The sequence below is a fragment of the Muscardinus avellanarius genome, assembly GCF_963383645.1.
Source record: "Muscardinus avellanarius genome assembly, chromosome: 11".
In the NCBI taxonomy this organism is placed as follows: domain Eukaryota; kingdom Metazoa; phylum Chordata; class Mammalia; order Rodentia; family Gliridae; genus Muscardinus; species Muscardinus avellanarius.
The window spans coordinates 60,044,531-60,066,116 of record NC_137797.1 but is presented as its reverse complement, the minus strand read 5'-3'; positions in this window follow the sequence as shown (position 1 = coordinate 60,066,116).

The following is a 21,586-nucleotide window of genomic DNA, read 5'->3' as shown; positions in this document are numbered from 1 at the left end:
ACCATAGCAATCCTCTCTACAACCTAGCAAGACCTGTTTCAAAACAAAATGTACAAAAGGGCTGTGGGTGTAGCTCAGTGTTAGAATGCCCATGGGTTTAATCTCCAGCACAAAAATAAAAAATAAAAAATAGGTGCTGTCCACTTTAGGAGAGAGTGAGAATTTTGAACCTCACCAAATTTGAAGGACTTATTAAATGCCTTAGATTTTTCACTGAAACTCAGTAAGATTCCATCTTATTAGAAATGATTATGTTGCAGAACAAAGCAGTTTGGTTTAGGATCATGGGCAAACCAAGAGAGACATAATTTACCTTAAAATCAAGTCTTAAGAGTTCAATATGATCATATAGTGATTAAACTGTATCTTAGAACAAAAATAGTTTCTACAGGATAAGAAAGAATCCTTCAATCTGCATGTTTAGCATGCATTCAATAGTTATTAGATATGTAAAAAGTGAGGCAAATGTGACTCAAAATCATCATCATCATAGAGTACCTTTATTATCAGAAATAACAGGAAGGGCTATAAGTCCAATAGTTTCAGTTCTTCTTTCCCTATTGGTATTCCTTTGATTCCTTTCTCCTGCCTTATACAAAGTTGGTGGGCCTGCAAACTAGTACAGCAGCTTTGGAAATCAGTGTGGAGGTTTCTAAGAAAATTGGGAATGGAACTACTATATGGTCCAGTGATAGTACTCAGGGCATCTTCCCAGAGAAAATGAAATCAGATTGTTATAATGATATTTGCATATCCATGTTAATAACAGCACAATTTACAATAGCCAAGTTATGGAACTAGCCTAGGTGTCTGTCAACAGATGAATGAGTCAAAAAACTTTGATATACACACACAATTGAATTTTACTTAGCCATAAAAAAGAAATAAATCACACAATTTGAAGGAAAATGGATGGAACTCGAGAATATTATAAGTGAGCATAACTAGTCTCACAAAATGAGATGTATATTTTCCCTTACATATAAAAACTAGAGAAATATTTGGAAGTAAGGGCAACATCAGATAGATGAGCAGAGACTCCAGGAAAGTGACTGAAGGGATTAAGAAAGGAGGGGAAGCCGGGAGTGGTGGTGCACACTTGTAATCCCCGCGCTTGGGAGGTGGAGACAGGAGGACCGCGCAGGTTCGAGGCCAGCCGCTCTGGCTTCAGAGACCCTGTTTCCAAACAAAAATATAAAATAGGTCTGGGAGTGTAGCCTGGAGGTAGAAGGGCTCCCAGGAACCCCAGTACCACCAAAAAAAAAAAAAAAAAGAAGAAGAAGAGGAAAAGTCTAAATGAATATAAGAGTTGAAATAATACTGTGAATGTATACAAAATTACCAATTCTAGTTTCAAAGACATATGGTAGCCTGGAGAACTGGTGGAGAGGGCACTGAGAGTTGTGTGCATGTATTTTTCTGATACTCTGTAACCCCAACATGATTAAAATTGCAGTGCAGAAAACAATGACAAAAATGAGTGAAAAGGATTTAAATATACAGTAAAGTCATTGAAACAAAGCAAAATAAACAAATTATACAAATGAAAAGTGAACTAAAATATTTCATACAATATAAAAACAAGAAAAGTAGAAACAAAGATAAAAAATGATAAGCAGAACCTTGGTAACTCAAAAAATTTTTCCAATAAATTAACATATTTAACTGGAGTACTAAGAGAGGGAGAGAATGGTACAGTACAATTAAGCAATAGCAACAATTTTGTTAATTTTATGAACAATGGTTTCAAGAAGGTCATCTAATCCAAAACAGGATAAATATACCTACAACCACCCCAAGAATCATATTGTCATAATGATGGATATCATACAGAGAAAATCTTGAAAGCAGTCTCTGTGTGGAAACGATAAGGGACAGATTATCTAGGAAATAACAATGAAGTTAATGAATGAGTTTTGTCAACAGGAAAAATAAAATTAAAAATATAGCCGGGCGTGGTGGCGCACGCTTGTAATCCCCGCGCTTGGGAGGTGGAGACAGGAGGATCACGCTGGTTTGAAGCGAGCTTCGCTGGGTTAAGAGACCCTGTTTCCAAATAAAAATATAAAAATAGGTGTCTGAGAGTGTAGCCCAGAGATAGAAGGGTTTCCAGGAACCTCAGTACCTTTTAAGTTGCTGAAAAATGAATGATGGAAAAAATGTGCATGAGTAGAAAACTTTTTATTTAAGGCTTTTTCTTGAAAACCTTTTAAGTGTGTGGAATTTTGTATTTTTTGACATAAACCACTCGTAGAAGATACTAGTTATGTTTTTCTCTCTGGTTATTTTAAAAATAATATTTTTGAGATACGACTGACATGCAGAAGACTGTATATCATTAATGTATAAAACTCGATGAGCTTGGAGAAAAGTACCTGTGAAAACTATTATCAGAATTGATGCCACAATCATAACCATCATCTCCAAAATTTATTTCACTTTATCTTTATATATCTGTTAAGAACATTTAGCATAACATCTACCAACTTAGCATATCTTCAAACATACCATACAGAATTATTAACTATAGGAACTATGCATTATGATAGATGTCTAGGACATATTCATCTTGTATAACTGAAGTTATCCTTTGTTGTATCCTTTGAAAAATATCTCTCCATTTCCCTCTTTCTCCAGATCCTGGCAACCCCCATTCATTATCTGCATCTATGAATCTGACTACTTTAGGTTTTTCATATCAATGAAATTATGTAACATATATCTAGTTTATGTCACTTATAATGCCCTCCACATTCATTTACTTTTTTGCAATAATTAATCTATGGGGGCAATTTAAATGTCTATTGATAGGTTTGTGGATAAATAAATTTGGGAAATATATGGGCTATCACTCAGCCTTAAAATGAAATTTTATTATTTGCAATAATGTATACTTTATAGGTTATCGATTTTATTTTATAATGGCATATATTAAAATTTATTATAAAAGCTTGTGCCTTATGGAAAATAACATGAGAATATGAAAAATAAAACAAAACATAAAATAAAATATAGTGGGGACTATATTCTGAATAATAGGAGTAATTCAACTATTGAAAGACAAAACCATATCATTAAATGAACCATATTTAATGAAATAAAAATAAACTATTTTAGTATTACATTAAAAACCATGTGTTTGGAACCCAATACAATTCTATATGGTAAGTATATCTAGTTTTTCAGGATATGAGATGTGTAGATATGTATCTATCATACCATAGTAAAAGTAATCAAAATATTAATGCATTGAATGTCGGGAATCCAGCCCGACAGCTGACGGGGCTTGGCGAGATGATGAGTACCAACGACTCGAACACAAACCCACGAGCCGGGAGTCAAGTCAAGCAAGATCTCATTTATTTCTCTCCAAGCAGTCCTATATATAGCACCAAGCCACGAGGGGAATTTCCATGAGAAATAGCCTAGCCTATCCGGGATAAAGATCACTAGCACGTAGTTTACAGCCAATCCCAGGCCAGTACATGAGCCATTCATGTGTGCGGAAAGCTCCTTTAAAGGTAGAAAGGGAAAAACCGCTCAGTCTCCCCACCCATAATGAATGGGGAAACCACACCTTCGTAGCTTCCTCCAGGCGCCATCTTTGCCCCTTTTTTGCTGAATCACTTTACTTAAAGTTTTTCCTTAGGCCGTAGGCCACTCAGACTGAATCTCCTTAGGCGCTGTATAGACACACCCCATCAATTGAATACTGGTATTTCATTTCAACAACTTAAATAATTTATGCAAATATAGATAAATTTTATGAGTTTTCTCATTTGTTCTGGAGATAGTCTTTTTTTTCTGTGATTTGTATATTATATGTTCTTTGGGTATATATAGATAGTTTTATATTAAACCAACTTAATATGACTATTTTGGGTTCTACTATAAAATTTGATACCAAAATCTTTGTAGAGGAAAAAAATATTTCTTCTTTGAGGGCAAACATACTCTCAATAATGTAATTTCAGAAACAGGATAATTTATGTTAGGTATGGTGTGAGGCTTTAGACTATGAAGAACTATAATGACTCGTGATTGACACCATCAATAACATCTGCCATGTTTTCATACTTGTATTGAATGTTTTCTTGCCTTTCCAGTGCCCTGCATGGAAGAAATTTCTTGGATTAGAAAATCCCAGTACTAATCACAAAGAATTTTTTATAGCAATTTTGTCTGAAAATTCAATACTATGTTTTCAAATTGGATTTTAAGATCCATTCATGAGCTCAGTAATGAATTCAGTTCCAAATTTTAGTTTGGTAGATATAAATATATTTAGATTGTTTTCCATATTTTAAAGTACATTGATTTTTTTAAATCATAAAATAAATTAAACGAGAATCTCAATTATTGGCATACCAAAATATTCATTCCTATAATTAATTTGGATACACATTCTTGAATGAATACATATAGAAAATTGTATTAGGTCTGGTTAAAAATATTTTTTCATATAATATGTCAAACACTGTCACATTATCTACTTCTTTAGATTGTATGCTTTAAGGCACATATATTTAGAAATTAGCAAGGACAGAAATAAATATATCAGTGTAATAACTAAAGATATAAATATACCCAAACACTTTATAGGTACCTAAATTTAAATAAATACCTGCTTTCTTTCTCTTCTTTTTTATTTTTGTTTTTATTTACTTATTTATTTTTGTACTGCCTGAGTTGGTCCTCGAGGCATTCTACCTCCAAGATAAATTACTGATAGCCTTACTAAGTTGCTGATGCTGGCTTTAGTTGCTGATTCTGGCTTTGAACCTGTGATCCTCTTGCCCAGCCTCCCAAGTACTGGAATTATAAGTATGCACCCCCGAGCTGGCAGAAAACTTGATTTCTTATATTTTTTAATTTTTCCCTTTTTTGACTGGGGCATTGTTTTATTTTTGCAGGTCTTGGAATGGAACCTAGGGGCATTCAACCTCTGAGCTATACCCCCTGCCCTATTTTTATTCTTTATTTTGAAACAGGGTCTCACTAAGTAGCTGAGGCTGTCCAAGAAGAATGATCCTCTTGTTTCAGCCTCCCTAATGCTGGGATTACAAGCATGCAACACCACACCCGGCTTGGTGCATTTTAATTATACAGACTATTGGGCTTTACTCTGACATCTTCATACATGAAGGCAATACTCTGATCATATTTACCTCCAAACCACCCTCTCTTACCCTCTCCTTCTCCCCTGATCTCTTCCTGTTCTCTAATAGTCTCCTGATACTTGGATGTCATCTTTTATTTTTAACTCCACATATGAAGTAAGAACATGCAAAACTTGTCTTTCTGAGTCTGGTTTATTTTACTTCGCATTATTTCCATTCATTTTATTTCATAAAACATGATTTATTTATATTTATGGTAGAATAATGCTCTATCATGTGCATCTATTTTCTTTATACTTTTAATCATCGCCAGGCAGACAGGCACTTAGGCTGATTTCATAACGTGGCTACTGTGAATAGTGCCACAGTAAATATTTATATGCAGGTATTTCTTAACTATAGTGACTACATTTCCTTGAGGTATACAACCAGGAGTGGGATATGTGGCTCATATATTGTTTTTAGTTTTAGTTTTTTGAGGACCTTCCATACTGATTTTCATAATGACCATACTAATTTTTATTTTCACCATCAGCATATAAAAGTTTATTTCCCTCACCTCCTCACCAGCATTTATTATTTTTTGTATTCTTGATAATTGTCATTCTGACTGGAGCAAAATGTAATCTCAGTGTAATTTTGATTTGTTTTTTTCCTGATGGCTAAAATGTTGAACATTGTTTCATGCAATTATTAATAATGTATACTTATTTTGAGAAATGTGTGTTTGTTTAATTTGCCTATGTATGTATTGAGTTATTTTTTGTTAATTTATTTGAGTTTTTTATATATTCTGGATATTAATGTTCTCTCAAAGAAGTTAATTGGCAAAATTTTTTTCTCTTATTCTGTAGGCTTTCTCTTCTATGTTTTAATCATTCTCTTTGCTGTGCAGAAGCCTTTTAATACAATTCAACTTGTCCACCTTTGATTTTATTTTCTGAGCTATTAGAGATCTATTTAGAAAGTCATTACCTCTGTCTCTATCTTGAAGTGTTTTCCCTATGTTTTCTTCTAGTAGTTTAAATTCTCGGTACTAAATATAGGGTTTAGGTCTTTGATCCATTTTGAATTGGTTTTTGTTCAAGATGAAAGATAAGGATCAAGTTTCAGTCTTCTACATCTGGATATACAGTATTCTTGAGATCATTTGTTAAAAATTCTGTCTTTTTTAGCACATGTGAAAGCATGATTTGCATATGTATGTATACATATATACATATATGTTTATAATTCAAACACAAATTAAAAAGGTTAAAATATTAAATTATGTTTTAAAGTATTTTAATTTGTTTTCATTCATAGACATTACATTTTTTCAAAAGTAGTAAAATAAAATAATTAGTATAGCTAACATTACTTAAAAGATATTTTATTTTTTTATTTATTATTTTTATCTTATTTATTTGTTCTGGTGCTAGGGATTGAACCCAGGGACATTCTACCTCTGAGCTATATCCCCAGTACTATTTTGTTTTTTTAATTTGAAATAGGGTCTTGCTGAGTTGCCGAGGGCCTCAATAAATTGCTGAGAATGGCTTTGAACCTGAGATCCTACTGTCTCAGCTTCCCAAGTATTGGGATTATAGTTGTGTGCCCTCACACCTGGCTAAAAGTTATTTTTAATATCTACAAAATAAATCTATTTTATTTTTTATGAAATTGATTTATAAATTTGCTTTTAATTTTTCTTTACTTGATAAAATTGAATAAAAATACAAGTATACAGCTATTGTTTTTTTCTATTTTTTACTTGATTTTTAAATGAGTTTCATTTTTAGAGCTCAAAACATCCTAATTATACAGTAAACAGTGATTATTGTTCATTACCACAGAATTTGTCTCAAACAATGTATTTTGATAGAATAGAATAGTGTTTTTGATATTGATTTTGCCTATTCATGAGCAAGAGACATCGTCCATCTTTCAAGGTCTTTTCCAATTTCTTTCTCTAGTGTTTTATAATTTTCAATGTAGTGGTCTTTTATCTCTTTGTTTAAGTTTATTCCTAAGTATTTTATTGGTTTTGAGGTTATTGTGAATAGAAACATTTTTTGTATTTCCTTCTTCATGGAATCATGATTGGCAAATAGAAAAGCTACTGATTTATTTAGGTTGATTTTGTATCCCACTATTTTGATGATTTCTTTAGTCAGCTCAGTAGTCTTTTTGTTAAGTGTTTTGGATCTTATAGGTATAGGATCATGTTTTCTGCAAACAAAGATAATTTTTAAAATTTTATTTATATGTGAAACATATTGAAAATGGTATACATGTAGACTGTGCTTGGTGCCCTCTCCCCCCACCTCCAGTTCCCCTTCCCCCCTCCTAACAATGAGTGTCCAGGTTAGCCATGCTAGATTCATACTTTTACACATATTTGAATATAGTTCCTCCATTAATCAACCTCAGCATTCTTCCTCTCCTCTCCTTCCATTCTAGCTTTGCTGAGATTTTTCCTACATTATCTGGAGTTCCTCTGTTATCCCCAAAGCTCCCTAGTTTGGTCATATTAGAGAAAACATGTCCCTTCTCTTTCTGTGCCTGGCTAATCTCACTTAACACAATGTTCTTCAGATCTTTCCATCTTTTTGCGAATGGCATGATTTTGTTCTTCTTTATAGCTGAATACAATTTCATTGTGTGTATTTCCCATAATTTTGCAATCCATTCATTTGTTAATGGAGACCTAGGTTGGTTCCATATTTTGGCTATTACAAATTGTGCCACTATGAACATAGGTATGTATATTTTACTGTAGTTCTCTGATTTCAACCTCTTTGGAAAAATAACCAGGAGTGGTAGAGCTGGATCATATGGTGGATCTATTCCCAGTTTTCTAAGGAATTTCCACACTGATCTCCATAGAAGCTGAAATAGTTTGCAATCACAAACAACAGTGTAAAAGTGTTCCTCATTCCCTACATCTTTGCCAGCATTTGGTTTTATTTGATTTCTTTATGCTTGCCACTCTGGGGTTAGATGGAATCTTAGCATAGTTTTGATTTGCATCTCCCTGATGGCTAATTATGTTGAACATCTTTTCATGTATCTATTGGCCATTTGTGTCTCTTCTTTTGTGAAGTGTCTATTCAGCTCAGTTTCCCATTTCTTGATTGGGTTATTTGTTTCACTAGCATAGAGTCTTTTGAGATCTTTGTATATTCTGTATATTAGCCCTCTATCAGAGTGGTGGCTGGTAAAGATCTTCTCCCATTCTGTAGACTTTCTCTTTAGGTAAACAAAGATAATTTTAATTCTTTTTTATTTGAATTCCTTTGATATCCTTCTATTGTTATTGCTCTGGAAATAGTCTTGAAAACTATATTGAAAAGAATGGTAATAGCATATTTGTTCCTGATTTTAGAAGGAATTCTTGCAGTTTTTACCCATTCAAAATGATGTTGGCTTTGAGTTTATTATATATTGCCTTAATAATTTTGAGATAAGTTCCTTTTATTCTATTTTCTTCAGTTTTTTAACATGAATGGGGATTTTGTCAAATAAGTTTTCATCATCTATTGATATGATCATGTGATTTTGTTTTTAGTGTTATTTATGTGGCAAACAAAATGTATTAATTCATGTCTTGAAACAGCCTTGCTTTCCTGGAATGAAACCAACTTGATGATGATGTACAATTTTCCTAATGTGGTTTTGAATGTGCATAGCTAGTATTTTATATAGAATTTTTAATCTATGTTCATCAATAATATTGGTCTATAATTTTCTTTTTTCAAATTTTTATTTGGTTTTGGTGTTAATGTGATACTGGCCTCATAGAAGGAGTTTGGAAGAACTCTCTTTTGATTTTATGAATTAACTTGTGAATTATTAAGTTTAGTTCTTCTCTAAAAGTTTTGTAGAGTCAAGCCTGGTGGAGCATGCTTGTAATCCCCATGCTTGACAGGAGACAGGAGGATCGCACAGGTTTGAAGCCAGCCTCAGCTACTTAGTGAGGCTCTCAGAAACTTAGCAAGACTCTGTTTCCAAATAAAATATAAAATAGGTCTGGGAGTATAGCCTGGGGGTAGAAAGCCTCTGGATTCTACCTCCAGTACCACTAAATAAATAAATAAATAAATAAATAAATAAATAAATAAGTAAGTAAGTAAATAAATAAGAGTTTTGTAGAATTCAGCTGGAAACCTATTTGAATATGGGCTTTTCTTTGATGGAATACTTTCTGTTGTTGTTACCTTGCAGATGGTAAACTTTGAGGTAAAAAGGCAAAAACAAATCTTCATGATGAAATGAACTGAGGAAGTCATTATTTAATATAATGAAAAGCTACTTGCCATACACATGCACACACACACACACACACACACACACACACACACACACAGAAATATCAATAAAGATAAAGGGGGTGTTGAGAGTTTGAACACACTACTTGTGATCCGTTTCTCATCCAATTACTGAGAGGGAACTACTGGTAATAAAAGTGTGTGATGTGGCCTAATCATCTTGAAAATATGCTAATAACTGCTTTATGATATTATCTTGAGTAGATGTACGTGTTCTAGGAAGCATGTACAAGTAATACAACAAGTAATCTGCTGCTAAATGTTTATTTCATTTCAGATACTGATTTTTTTTTTTCACTTTTGAAGATGCAGTGTAATTGGTTTTGATTGTTCTGTATCTTTGTTGGTTTTTTCCAGTCTTGTTTATTGTGACTTATTGTGACTTTTCTTTTTTATTTTCTGTGACTCTTACGTATATGAATATACTTATTATAAACCTTTTCATATACCTATCTTTAAATTCCCTCAAAAAAAACCCTATGACATTTTTAAGTTTATAATTATGGATCGTTTTATCTTCTGCTCATGAGTCATACTCACCTGCTTCTTTGCAAATCTCATAATTGTAATATGATCTGAATAAAGCAGATGCGGTGTACTCCTGTTGTCTATATTTCAGTAACACGGATTTTTGTTCTAGCCAACAAGCAGATCAACCCGGTCCTGTCAAACCTTGATTTCAGGCAGTTACACAGCATATGAGACATTCCTCACTTAAGCACTTGAGCAAACTTGCTCCTGCCACATTTTTTCCAGATCACAGAGGCCACCTAGATGTTTAAAGAGCATCTTCACTGTAGTCATATTTCTTTATTTTCCCCAAAATGTGGGGCTTCCAGAATATTCCTTCTTATTCCTGACACCTCTATTACTATGGCTGTCGAGTCTTACCCAGGATGTGTACAAGTTATCCATTAGCCCAACTTCATGGAAACTACTATGAGTCTTCTGGAACTGTATATTTGTGTAGTTCCTAATTTTCTGTCCTGTAAATTTTAACTAACGCAGCAACCTCAGTCTCCAACCTACATGTTTCCCAGTTAGAACTCTTTGTTTGAGGAAGCTCTTCTGACAGTCACACTAATTTTCTGATGATACATTTATGTTGTAATTTGGGTAATGACTGCCACAGGCAGCCAAGGAGGATGTGGAGGTCACCTCCTATGTTTCTTTCTATTGAGCATCACAGGTGTGTGCTATCATATTTCTGATTAAAAAATGCTTTTCCTTTTTAAGACAGAATGTAAGTCTGACACCTACAACTATGCTAAAGTCCTTATCTGAATATTGTCTGCTTTTAAATGTTTTCTTTTGCCGGGCGTGGTGGCACACGCCTGTAATCCCCGTGCTTGAGAAGCTGAGACAGGAGGATCGCACGGGTTCGAAGCCAGCCTCAGCTACTTAGTGAGGCTTTCAACAACTTAGTGAGACCCTGTTTCAAAATAAAATATAAAATAGGGCTGGGAGTATAGCCCAGAGATAGAAAGCCTCTGGGTTCCATCCCCAGTATCACACACAAAATAAATAAATAAATAAAATGTTTTCTTCTTTTTTATTTATTCCCTTCCAGTCTGCTGCTTCAACAGTAACTTGAAAATTGTGTATCTTTTTCTTTTATTGATTAAAATCTTCAATTCATCACCATATTTTCACAAATTGCCTTTTAAAAACCTTATATCTGGTTGTTTCCATTTAAAATAAAAAATATTTAGAGAAAACATATGTCCCTTTTCTTTCTTAATCTCACTTAACATAATGTTCTCCAGTTCCAAACTAGAGAGTACTGGTAATACCAGAGGAAGTCTAGTTAATGGAAGGAAAATCTCAGCAAAGCTAGAATGGAAGGATAGGAGAGGAAGAAAGATGAGGTTGTTAAATGGAGGAGCTACATCCGAATATGTGTAATAGTATAAATATAGCATGGTTAACCTGGACACTCATTATTGGGAGGGGGGGAGGAGAATGGGGAGGAGAGGGCACGAAGTACAATCTAAATGTACACCATTTTCAATATTTTCCACATATAAATAAAATAAAATATGAAAAAAATAAATAAAATAAAAATATTTAGATATCACTTCTTTTTCTTTTCATAAATAATTTAGTTTTAGAAAAAATATCAACATAGTTTTTCATTTTGTAATTACCTTTGGAATTAATGTTAGTTGAATTGTAATTAATTTTTTATCAAATTTAGGTATCACTTTATTATTATTATTATTTCAGTAGTCAACCATTCCTTAGGTATTTCCACTCCTGGGTGCTTTTTATATAGGGTAAAATGTGTATATAACTGGCCCAAAACAAGTACTTATTAAACAATTTCTGGATTTGCTGTTATCATCACCATCATCATCATCATTATAATTAAATGGTATAAAACTACTAGTAACATCAAGAATTTTCAAGCTGTAAATTTCTTTTGAATTACTTTATCAGTCATAATGTTGATAGGTCTAACTCATTTGGATGAGACTCTTTTCTCTCTGACTCCTTCTCCTGCAAAAAAATATTTTGACAATTAGTTGGCTACATAAAGAAGCAAAAATGTGGATTTAAACAAATTATGTTATATTTTAATAATATTGTGAGCATTCATACTAGATATTACTATGAAATTATTTGAGCTATGTCCTGCTTAGAAAATTTAGGAAGTGTCAGGCTATCCACTAGACAAAACCACTCTCTAGTTCAATTGCAGACATGATTTGCAGAATCTATAAATCATTGTGATTAATTAAAAACAAAATAGATCATCTATTCAAAAAGAAATACCACCTCAACTAGAAGGCAATCATATATGCTGATAGTGACTGTGACCATCAAGGACTTTTGAACATAAATTATTATTTAAAATATTCCTGACCTAATTCTCTCAAAAAGGGTTGCATTTTTAAGGGTGAAACTGTATTCTAATTTTGCTTAATTTTAAAATTACATTAATTAACAAAAATAATGATATGGTTAAAAAAATCTGAGAATGAAATTGCCATATGCTAGAATTCTCCAGTACTCATCCCATGTGCTATTATTATACGTTCCGTCCAGTAAATTGGGACAAAATGATGTGTTAGGGGTTTGTTATTGGTGATATGAGGATGACTAAGACAATGAAATATGCTGAAACCCTGTGTCTTTTTCAGCTCTTCTCTGTAGATTTTATTAACTGCCAAAGGTGATTCACTAAGCTCTCCTACTATATATGTATGTTTCCTGAGGATGCATTTGTGTCTCTAATGACAAAACTGAAGCCTTATATAAAATAAGTATGGGAACACCATAAAAAGGTCTGAAAAAATTTGAAACTGTTTAGAAGTCTGAGTCACTGGTAGAATATATGTGCAGACTTAAAGTTATGAATGTATTTGCATTTTAAGGGATTTTAAATCAATTCCCTTTATATATACCTGTCACAATTTGGGTTTAAGGTTGCTAAAATATGGCATGAGAAGTGCGAGCCATGTAGCCCTTGTAATACGGGTTGTTGTTCCCATCTTAGTGATGATATAATGAATCATGTTCATAATAAATCATTACAATAGCTTTCTCTGGTGGAATTCAGGTTCATACTTCCCTTTAGCATTTTATTCCATAATTAGGCTACAGATTCATGGGCATACATAGAATCTCTTATGAGGCTAGGGTTATAGTTCTCTGTCTAGCATAAGGATAAAACAGAAACAACGATGGAAGAAAAAGTTTTTTAAATTTGAAAATTAATTTCAAAAATCTTTTCCCAAACAGGAAAACTAAGTTTATAGAGATCATTTCCAGTCATCAGCCTTCTTATATGTAAAAATTTCAGGATTGATTTATCTTCAAATATGCCCCCAACTCAAACATCTATAATGTCCTGAACAAATTTTATTACTCAAAATTGAAATCCTTCTTACCAATATTTAAGCTTTTAGTTAGGTATTTTATTCCCTAAAATACATTACCAACAATGATTTTGATTTTATTTTTTTCCAGGGATCTTCAAAACCAAAATGGGGCTGGTAATATAACTCAACATTTGCCCAGCAAGGCCCTGAGTTCAATCCTCAGCACCAAAAACAACAAAAACAAAATAGCAAAACCAAAATCTCAAAAAAAAAAAAAAAAGTTTAGCCAGGTGTGGTGGCTCACACTTGTAATCCCAGTACTTGGGAGGCTGAGAAAAGAAGATCACACAGGTTTGAAGCCAGCCTTAGCTACTTAGTGAGGTTCTCAGCAACTTAGTGAGACCCTGTTTCCAAATAAAGTATAAAATAGGTCTGGGAGTATAGCCCAGAGGTAGAAAGTCTCTGGGTTCGACCCCCAGTATCACAAAAAATGTTTTTAAAAAGTCTAGGATGAATATATTGTTATTATAGAATTTTTCAAATGCAACTGTCACATTATATGTTTGCTCTAATATGTTGACGCTATACAGAGAACTTGAGAAGCAAAAAGGACTTCAAATAAAGAGGAGAAATTTAAGTCGAATTATGGAGGGGGTTGTAGGGAGAGTGGGGGGAAGGGCACTTGATAAAGGAAAAAGTTCAAATACTGGTATGTACATATACAAAATTATCAAGACCAATCTCAGCAGCATGTATGGGGAAGGAGAGGAATTAGGTTGGACTCAGAGAAAAACACATCAAGTCCTCTGTTCATGTATGCTTCTATCACTCTAAATCTCATTATTATCTATAATTACAATTCCCAAAACATATGTTAAAAATAAAAATAGAGCCGGGCATGGTGGCGCACGCTTGTAATCCCTGCGCTTGGGAGGCAGAGACAGGAGGATCGCGCAGGTTTGAAGCCAGCCACACGCGCTGGCTTAGGAGACCCTGTTTCCAAATAAAAATGTAAAAAATAGGTCTGGGAGTGTAGCCCAGAGGTAGAAGGGCTTCCAGGAACCCCAGTACCACCAAAATAAATAAATAAATAAATAAATAAATAAATAAATAAATAAATAAAAATATTGAACTAGAGTAGAACTCCAGAAGTCTTATTTAAGATACAGTCACTTACATAATTTACCAGCTTATGTGACAATGTTTCTTAAATTTTCTATTATTTCTATACAAATTACCACAAATTCCAGGAGGTAAATGATGTGAACTTACCTCAAAGTGTGTAGCTCATGAGTCTAACATGGGACTTGTCCATTTAAAAGCAAGATGTTAGAAGCCACAATTCCTTTGTGGAGACTCAGGCAGAGAACCCGTTTCCTATAACTTTCAGATTATTCGCAGAATTTAGTTCTTTGCTCTTGTAGGATTGAGGTCTTAAGTTCTTTGCTAGATGTCACCCTAAACAATTCTCACTTCTATCATCCAACATATTCCTTGGCTCCTGACCTTTCCTCCATCTTCAAAGCCAGCTAAGTCTGGTGGAGTTCTTCTAGGCCTTCAAACCTCTTCTTCTCCTTCTCCTTCTCCTTCTCCTTCTCCTTCTCCTTCTCCTTCTCCTTCTCCTTCTCCTTCTCCTTCTCCTTCTCCTTCTCCTTCTCCTTCTCCTTCTCCTTCTCCTTCTCCTTCTCCTTCTCCTCCTCCTCCTCCTCCTCCTCCTCCTCCTCCTCCTCCTCCTCCTCCTCCTCCTCCTTCCTCTTCTTCTTCTTCCTCTTTTTCCTCTTTTTCTTCCTCTTAGTACTGGGGTTCCTGGAAGCCCTTCTACCTCCGGGCTACACTCCCAGACCTATTTTATATTTTTATTTGGAAACAGGCTCTCTTAAGCCATCAAGGCTGGCTTCAAACCTGTGCAATCCTTCTGTCTCCACCTCCCAAGCACAGGGATTACAAGCGTGCGCCACCACACCCGGCTCAAACCTCTCTTCTATCACATTTCTCCAATTCTATGTGATTTTAAATGCAAAAGGTTCTATCATTTTAAGAGCTCATGAGATTAAAATGTACTCTTTTGGATAGTCTAGGAAAATATTTCCACTTTAGAGCCTAAATATTTAATCATGCCAGCAAAGTTCTATTTGCAAAATAACAAAGCATATTCACAAAATCTAGATTTTAGAGAGTGGATATCTTTTGGGTGACACTTTTTCACCTCCCTCCAGTAGCCTTTAGAAGCTCTTTCAATTCTAAAATCTGTGACTATACAATATTGCTTCCTTAATAATTTTTCAACTTTCTAATATTAAATAACTATGTAACATCCAAAAACTAGATTAATTTTATAGCCCCAAAATACTCTTCAGGAATATTCAAGAGTGTATCTTCTAGTACTAAAATCCACTTGAACTAAAATTTCTAGGCTTCATTTATCAACTTTATTAAAAATATTGTTATATTTTTAATTGAACATCGTAATTATGCTTCATATTGAGGTTCAAAATCATGCAAACAAACATGCACACAGGTCTTCTTGTGCTTCCCTTTAGGTCCCACCCACTCCCCACCCTTTCCTCTTATTTATATTTTCCTATGAATATACGAATGCATGTTCTACTGCATATACAATAAGCATTAGCTATGTAGTGATTAAGTCTTATAGTTGTGATGTCTATGTTCAAATGTAAGAACTCTTACTGATTGTGATAACTTCTTCATAACTGCTTCTAAATTAAACCCCATTTATTCTCATCAAAGGAGAATAATAATCCTGTACCCCATATAGAGTTATTTTGGATTAATAATTAATAAAATTAATGTTGTTAATAGACTTAATCAAGTTAATAAGGTATATAAGAAATTTAGGGAGGCATCTGATACCTTATGCTGTGGTTTAGATATGGTTGTTTCTCAAACCTTTTATGTTCTGGAAGCATGGTCCCCAGTGTGCTTTTATTAAGGGAATGGAACCTTCAGGCTGTGGGGCCTAACAGGGGAGGGAGGTTCAGCCTCATGAATGAGCTAATGCTTTCACAGGAGTGAATTGGTTTGCTAAATTGTGGGGCAGTCCCTTTTTATCAAAGAAGGAGTCTGGCTCCACCAACTCTCTTACTTTCTTATTCCCACACACTCCCTCTCCACACACACACACGAACAATTCCCTTTATGCTTCTCCACTTGTGATGCATTCCAACAGTGGCAACATACTTTTTTGACTTTTTACCACCAGAAATGTGAGTCAAATAAATATTTTCTTTATACATTTTCCAGGATCAGCTATTCACTTATAGCAACACAAAACATATGAAGAACTCAATAAAAGCTAAGATAAGAACTACTTAGCTTAAGTTAAGAATTATTTATTGGCAGATATTCACAACAGGCTAAATTATACAAAAGTTATATGTTTCATTTGGCAGAGTAGAGGTTTGTAATTTGTGTTCAAGATAGGTAATAATTTGTACATTATTATACATTAAAATAATGAAACAGAAATATATCCTTTTTTACTTTACTAATGATAGAGCTGTCTATCATGAGTAATCATACCTCTTTGATGTAAGTATACATTTATGCAGTTTGTAAAAGTGTTAAAGCCTAAGATTATGAAAAATTCAAATTTTTAGTAAATTTGATTTTTTTGTTCTCAAAGTATGACTATTATTCATGATATCTATATATTTAATTTTGTCTTGTTCAAAAAGAACTGAAGACAATTTTTAGCACCATTAAAAACAAAATTGTATTAATTAAAATTGTCATATCTCAGCATTTGGGAGGCTGAGACAGGAGGATCATGGTTCACAGACAGCCGCAGCTACTTAGTGAGGCCCAGAGGTAGAATGCCTCTGGGTTCTATCCCCAGTACCACACACACACAAAAAAAAAATGTGATAACAAAGAAAGAGATAGAAATGGAAAACTATTACAAGTAGAAAAAAGGTGAAAATTATGTCGCAATAAAAAATTTCTATAACCTAGAGTGAAATGAAAAATTCACTAGCTTATATATTTTTTCTGTATGAAAAAAAGTTATTACAGATTTTGGGATGTAGCAAGGTAAAGCAGAGATTACTGTCTATTTTGCTCATAGTTGGGTTCCCTGTGTGTCAAATAGCTACTAGAACATAATGTGAGCTCGATATATTTTTGATGAGTGTTTTGAAAATTTATTATTTGAAAAGTATCTGTAAAAAAAAGCAAATTTAGTTGGCATATGTGGCTTGAGCCAACACCCAATAAAAATTTAATAGAGCTGAGGATGAAGCTCAGAGGTAGAAAGGCCTTGGATTCAATCCCCAACACCACATACACATATACATATAAACAAAAATTACTTCATTACCAAACTAAGGGATATAATTTTACTACTAATAATATTACCATGGGTAATAGATACTGTCTTAAATTTTTATATTCTATGGGTTTCCCCCCTCTAGTACTCTAGAGAGATCTGAGAAATAAATTTCAATATAACTAGTGTGAGCAAGCGAGAAAGACAGTTAAAAAGCAACTGCCATATTTTCTTTTTCTTTTTTTTTCTTTTTTGTGGGTCTGGGGATAGAACCCAGGGGTATTCTACCTCCGAGCTACATCCCCTGCTCTATTCTTTTATTTTTTTATTTTGAAACAGGGTCTTATTAAGTTTCAGAGCACCTCACTAAGTAGCTGAGGCTGTCTGCGAACCATTATCCTACAGTCTCAGCCTCCAGAATGCTGGGATTACAAGCATGCACCACCACGCCCAGCAACTGCCATATTTAAAAAAATTTTTTTTCAATACTGGGGATGGAACCCAAGGATGCGGTACCTCCAAGCTACACCTTCAGGCTTATTTTTTAGTCTTTTTATTTTTGAAACAGAATCTCACTGAGTTGTGAAGGGCCTCTCTAAATAGCTGAGGCTGAACCGCAATGCTCTGGTCTCACCTCCTGAATACTGGGATTAGAAGCATATACCTCCACGCCCCGCTAATAAATACAATCTTAAGCTGATGGAACCATAAAACTTTTCAAAACTGTAATTGAGATAAGATTCATGGAGAATTTTTTAGGAAATGAGAGTTGACATACTTTCTCAGATAGGAGATGAGTAGCTCTCTCTGTGCCCAAATTCTGAGAAATAAAAGTATATATATATATATATATATATATATATATATATATATATTAACAAAAGCAAAAACACTATCTTTTTTGCTTGACTCTTCACTCTCCCAGCAGCAAACCTCCACAAATTTTTTCATAAACCAATGCCTTCCCTAAGCAGAACTAGGCAGAAGATTCAACAGTAGACTAGACCACGTTATAAGTCATACGCATTTGAATGCCACATTTAATACTTTCTGAGAAAGAAACCTAAAATTTAGAAGAGGTCTGAGACAAGGACATATTTGGAGTCTCCAGATAGACAGTGGTTAAGAAACAAATAAACTTTACTATCTCTGTTTTTCTTTTCTGAGAAACAAGAAGGCCCTGAGGAGTACAAAGGGTGTAATTCTGTCTGTGATAGTTTACAATCATCTAGAAGCCTAAGGTTTTACAATAAATGATGACTCCCCAGTCTTCATTGATGAATGACTATAATTTTCCATTGGACATCCTGAATCAGCTACCCTGCAAGAGCAGAAGAAAAGCTAACTTTGATGTGAAGGTGCAATTCTGAAATGTAACGTTTTACTGTGCGACAGTGACACTGTTTTTAGCAACTCCTGACACAAAAAAGTTGTAGAAAAATATGAAATGTGAGATATGTAAAGAAAACAGGCTCTTAGATGTTTGGTTAGTTCATTATAAAGGACAAATTAGAATGAGATATGGAAAAGATAACAGTTTTCCCCAATTAGAAGCCAATAGACAAAACATATGATTCTTTAATAAAATAGAAAGATGGTTAGCCCGTGTAGACAGAACTTACAAGGAATGCATACAGCCTTAGTGAGTGGCAGCTATTACTTTATGTAGAGAGGGCAGCGAGTCATAAAAATCCAAGAAAACCATTGGAATCACAGAGGTATTTGCCTAGATGCTGTGATAATTTGAAGTAACTGGATAAGGGAAGAAACATTAATGGGAATGAGGCGTAAGTGGATTATTCTCAAAATAGACTCTGATATTCACTTACCACATTGGCACACAAAAAAGAGAAACAGATATTCTTAAATTAGCTAACAAAAGATACAATCAAAATTTAAGATTTGGGAGGGTGCAGCATTTTTAAAAATGTAATCGAATGTACTTTAATTGATCAAAGACATTTATAGAAGTTGGGAATGACAACTCTGACAAGAAAGAAAAACAAATGTTTAAAATCTTTAAATAGAGGAATCTCAATCAAATATGTGTGGAAGTTAACATAGTCATCTTTATTTTTATTTTTATTGGTGCATATGTATGTATATGAAGTTATCAGGACCCTCAATGACATGTAAGGGGAAGGGGAAAGTAGAATGTGATCAAGAGGGAAATAAATGGTGTTGTATGCGGTACATTCCTCTCACTCTATACATCAATAAGATGATATTTACAACGCACCAATAAAAATAAATCTAAGTGCTTGTGGTATAACTCAGTGGTAGAGTGTTTCCCTAGTATGCATAAAACCCTAGGTTTCATTCTCAGCATAAAATAAAGAGAATTTAAAAATTTTTGTTCCTTTTTTAAATGGCATTTGTATTTCTTCTATTAAGAAATATCTGTTCAGGGCCTTTGACAACTTTTTACTTATTTATTTAGCTAGTTAAGTATAGGACTTTCTTCCATATTTTTTATATTAACTCCTTATCACCTATATGGTTTTTAAGTATTTTCCTTGATTGTACAGTTTGCTTTATCACTCTGTTGATTGTTTCCTTTGCTGTGCAGAATGATATTATTTAATGCAGTCCCTCTTGCCTGCTTTTTGCTTTTGTGGTGTTTTCCGTAGCATAACCAAGAAATTATTACAAGATCAATGCAAAAAGGTTTTATTCTATGTTTATCTTTAAGCTATTTTATTTGAAATCTTACATTTAAGTCTGTAATCCACTTTGAGTTTATTTTTAGTGTTATATAAAAGTCTAATTTAATTTTTGCATGTTGTTCTTCCATGTTATTGCATATTGCAAAATTTATTTTTAACACTGAAAAATGTTGCTTTATATGCATATAATACATTTTTTTATCAATAGGACATTCAGGTTATTTCTATGTCTCAGCTATTGTGATTAGTATTATCATTGATATGAAAGTATAAATATTTCTCTGAGTTACTGATTTCTTAATTTAGCTATGCTTTTATTGGTACATTGTAGTATTGTATTAGCATGTGGTTCATACTGATAGTGACATACATACACATAGCAGTTGGCAGGCGTTCACTTGGCTCCCTCTTTTCACTCCAACCCTTCCTCAGATAAGATGTTGAGATAGGCCTTGGTACTCTCACATATAAAAATAGTGTCAGTGGATGTGTTTCCTTTATTAATTCTCCCTCTTGCCACCTTTCCATCCTTTCCAAAACAAGCTCCACCACTCCACTGCAGTTTGACCTCTATTATATGAAGTCCCTATGATATCTCAATTCTCCTTAACTTCTACATATGAGAGAAAACGTAAAACCTTTCACTTTATGTGACTCCCTAGTCTCACTTAACATAATTTCCTCCAGGTCAACCCATTTTTCTATAAATGGCATAATTTTGTTCTTTATTGCTAAGTAGAATTTCATTCTGTATATACCCTATAAAAATTAATTCATTTATCAATGGACACCTGAGTTGGTTCCATAATTTGGCCTTTGTGAATTGTGCTGCTACAAACATGGATATGTATGTGATACTTGAAAAGATACCCAAGAGTGGTATAACTGGATCATATGGTGGATTCATCCCCTGTTTTCTGAGGAATCTCCACAATTATCTCCATAGTGGCTGCACTAATTTACAATCCCACCAACAGTGTAGAAGAGTTCTTATTTTCCCACATCCACACTACCATTTATTATTGTTTGACTTCTTTATGATTGCCATCTAATTGAGATTAGATAGAATCTCAATGCAGTTTTAATTTGCATCTTTATGATTTCTAATGGCGTTGAACACTTTTTTATGTTTGTATTGGCCATTTGCATTTCTTCTTCTGTGAAGTATGTATTAGTCAGCTTCCTGTTACTAAGTGTGTATTAGTGTCAATTAATTCAATTGTCCTTTTTTTTATTAAATTGCTCCAGAGACAGCACTATTGCTCCACCAGCTGCAATCACATAAAACCCTGCTTTCTCCTGGCCTCCAGTCCCCCTACTTGCAGTGTCCAAACTCTGGTAAGGAGAAATTGTACTCTTCTGAGCCTGGAGCTTGCATGGT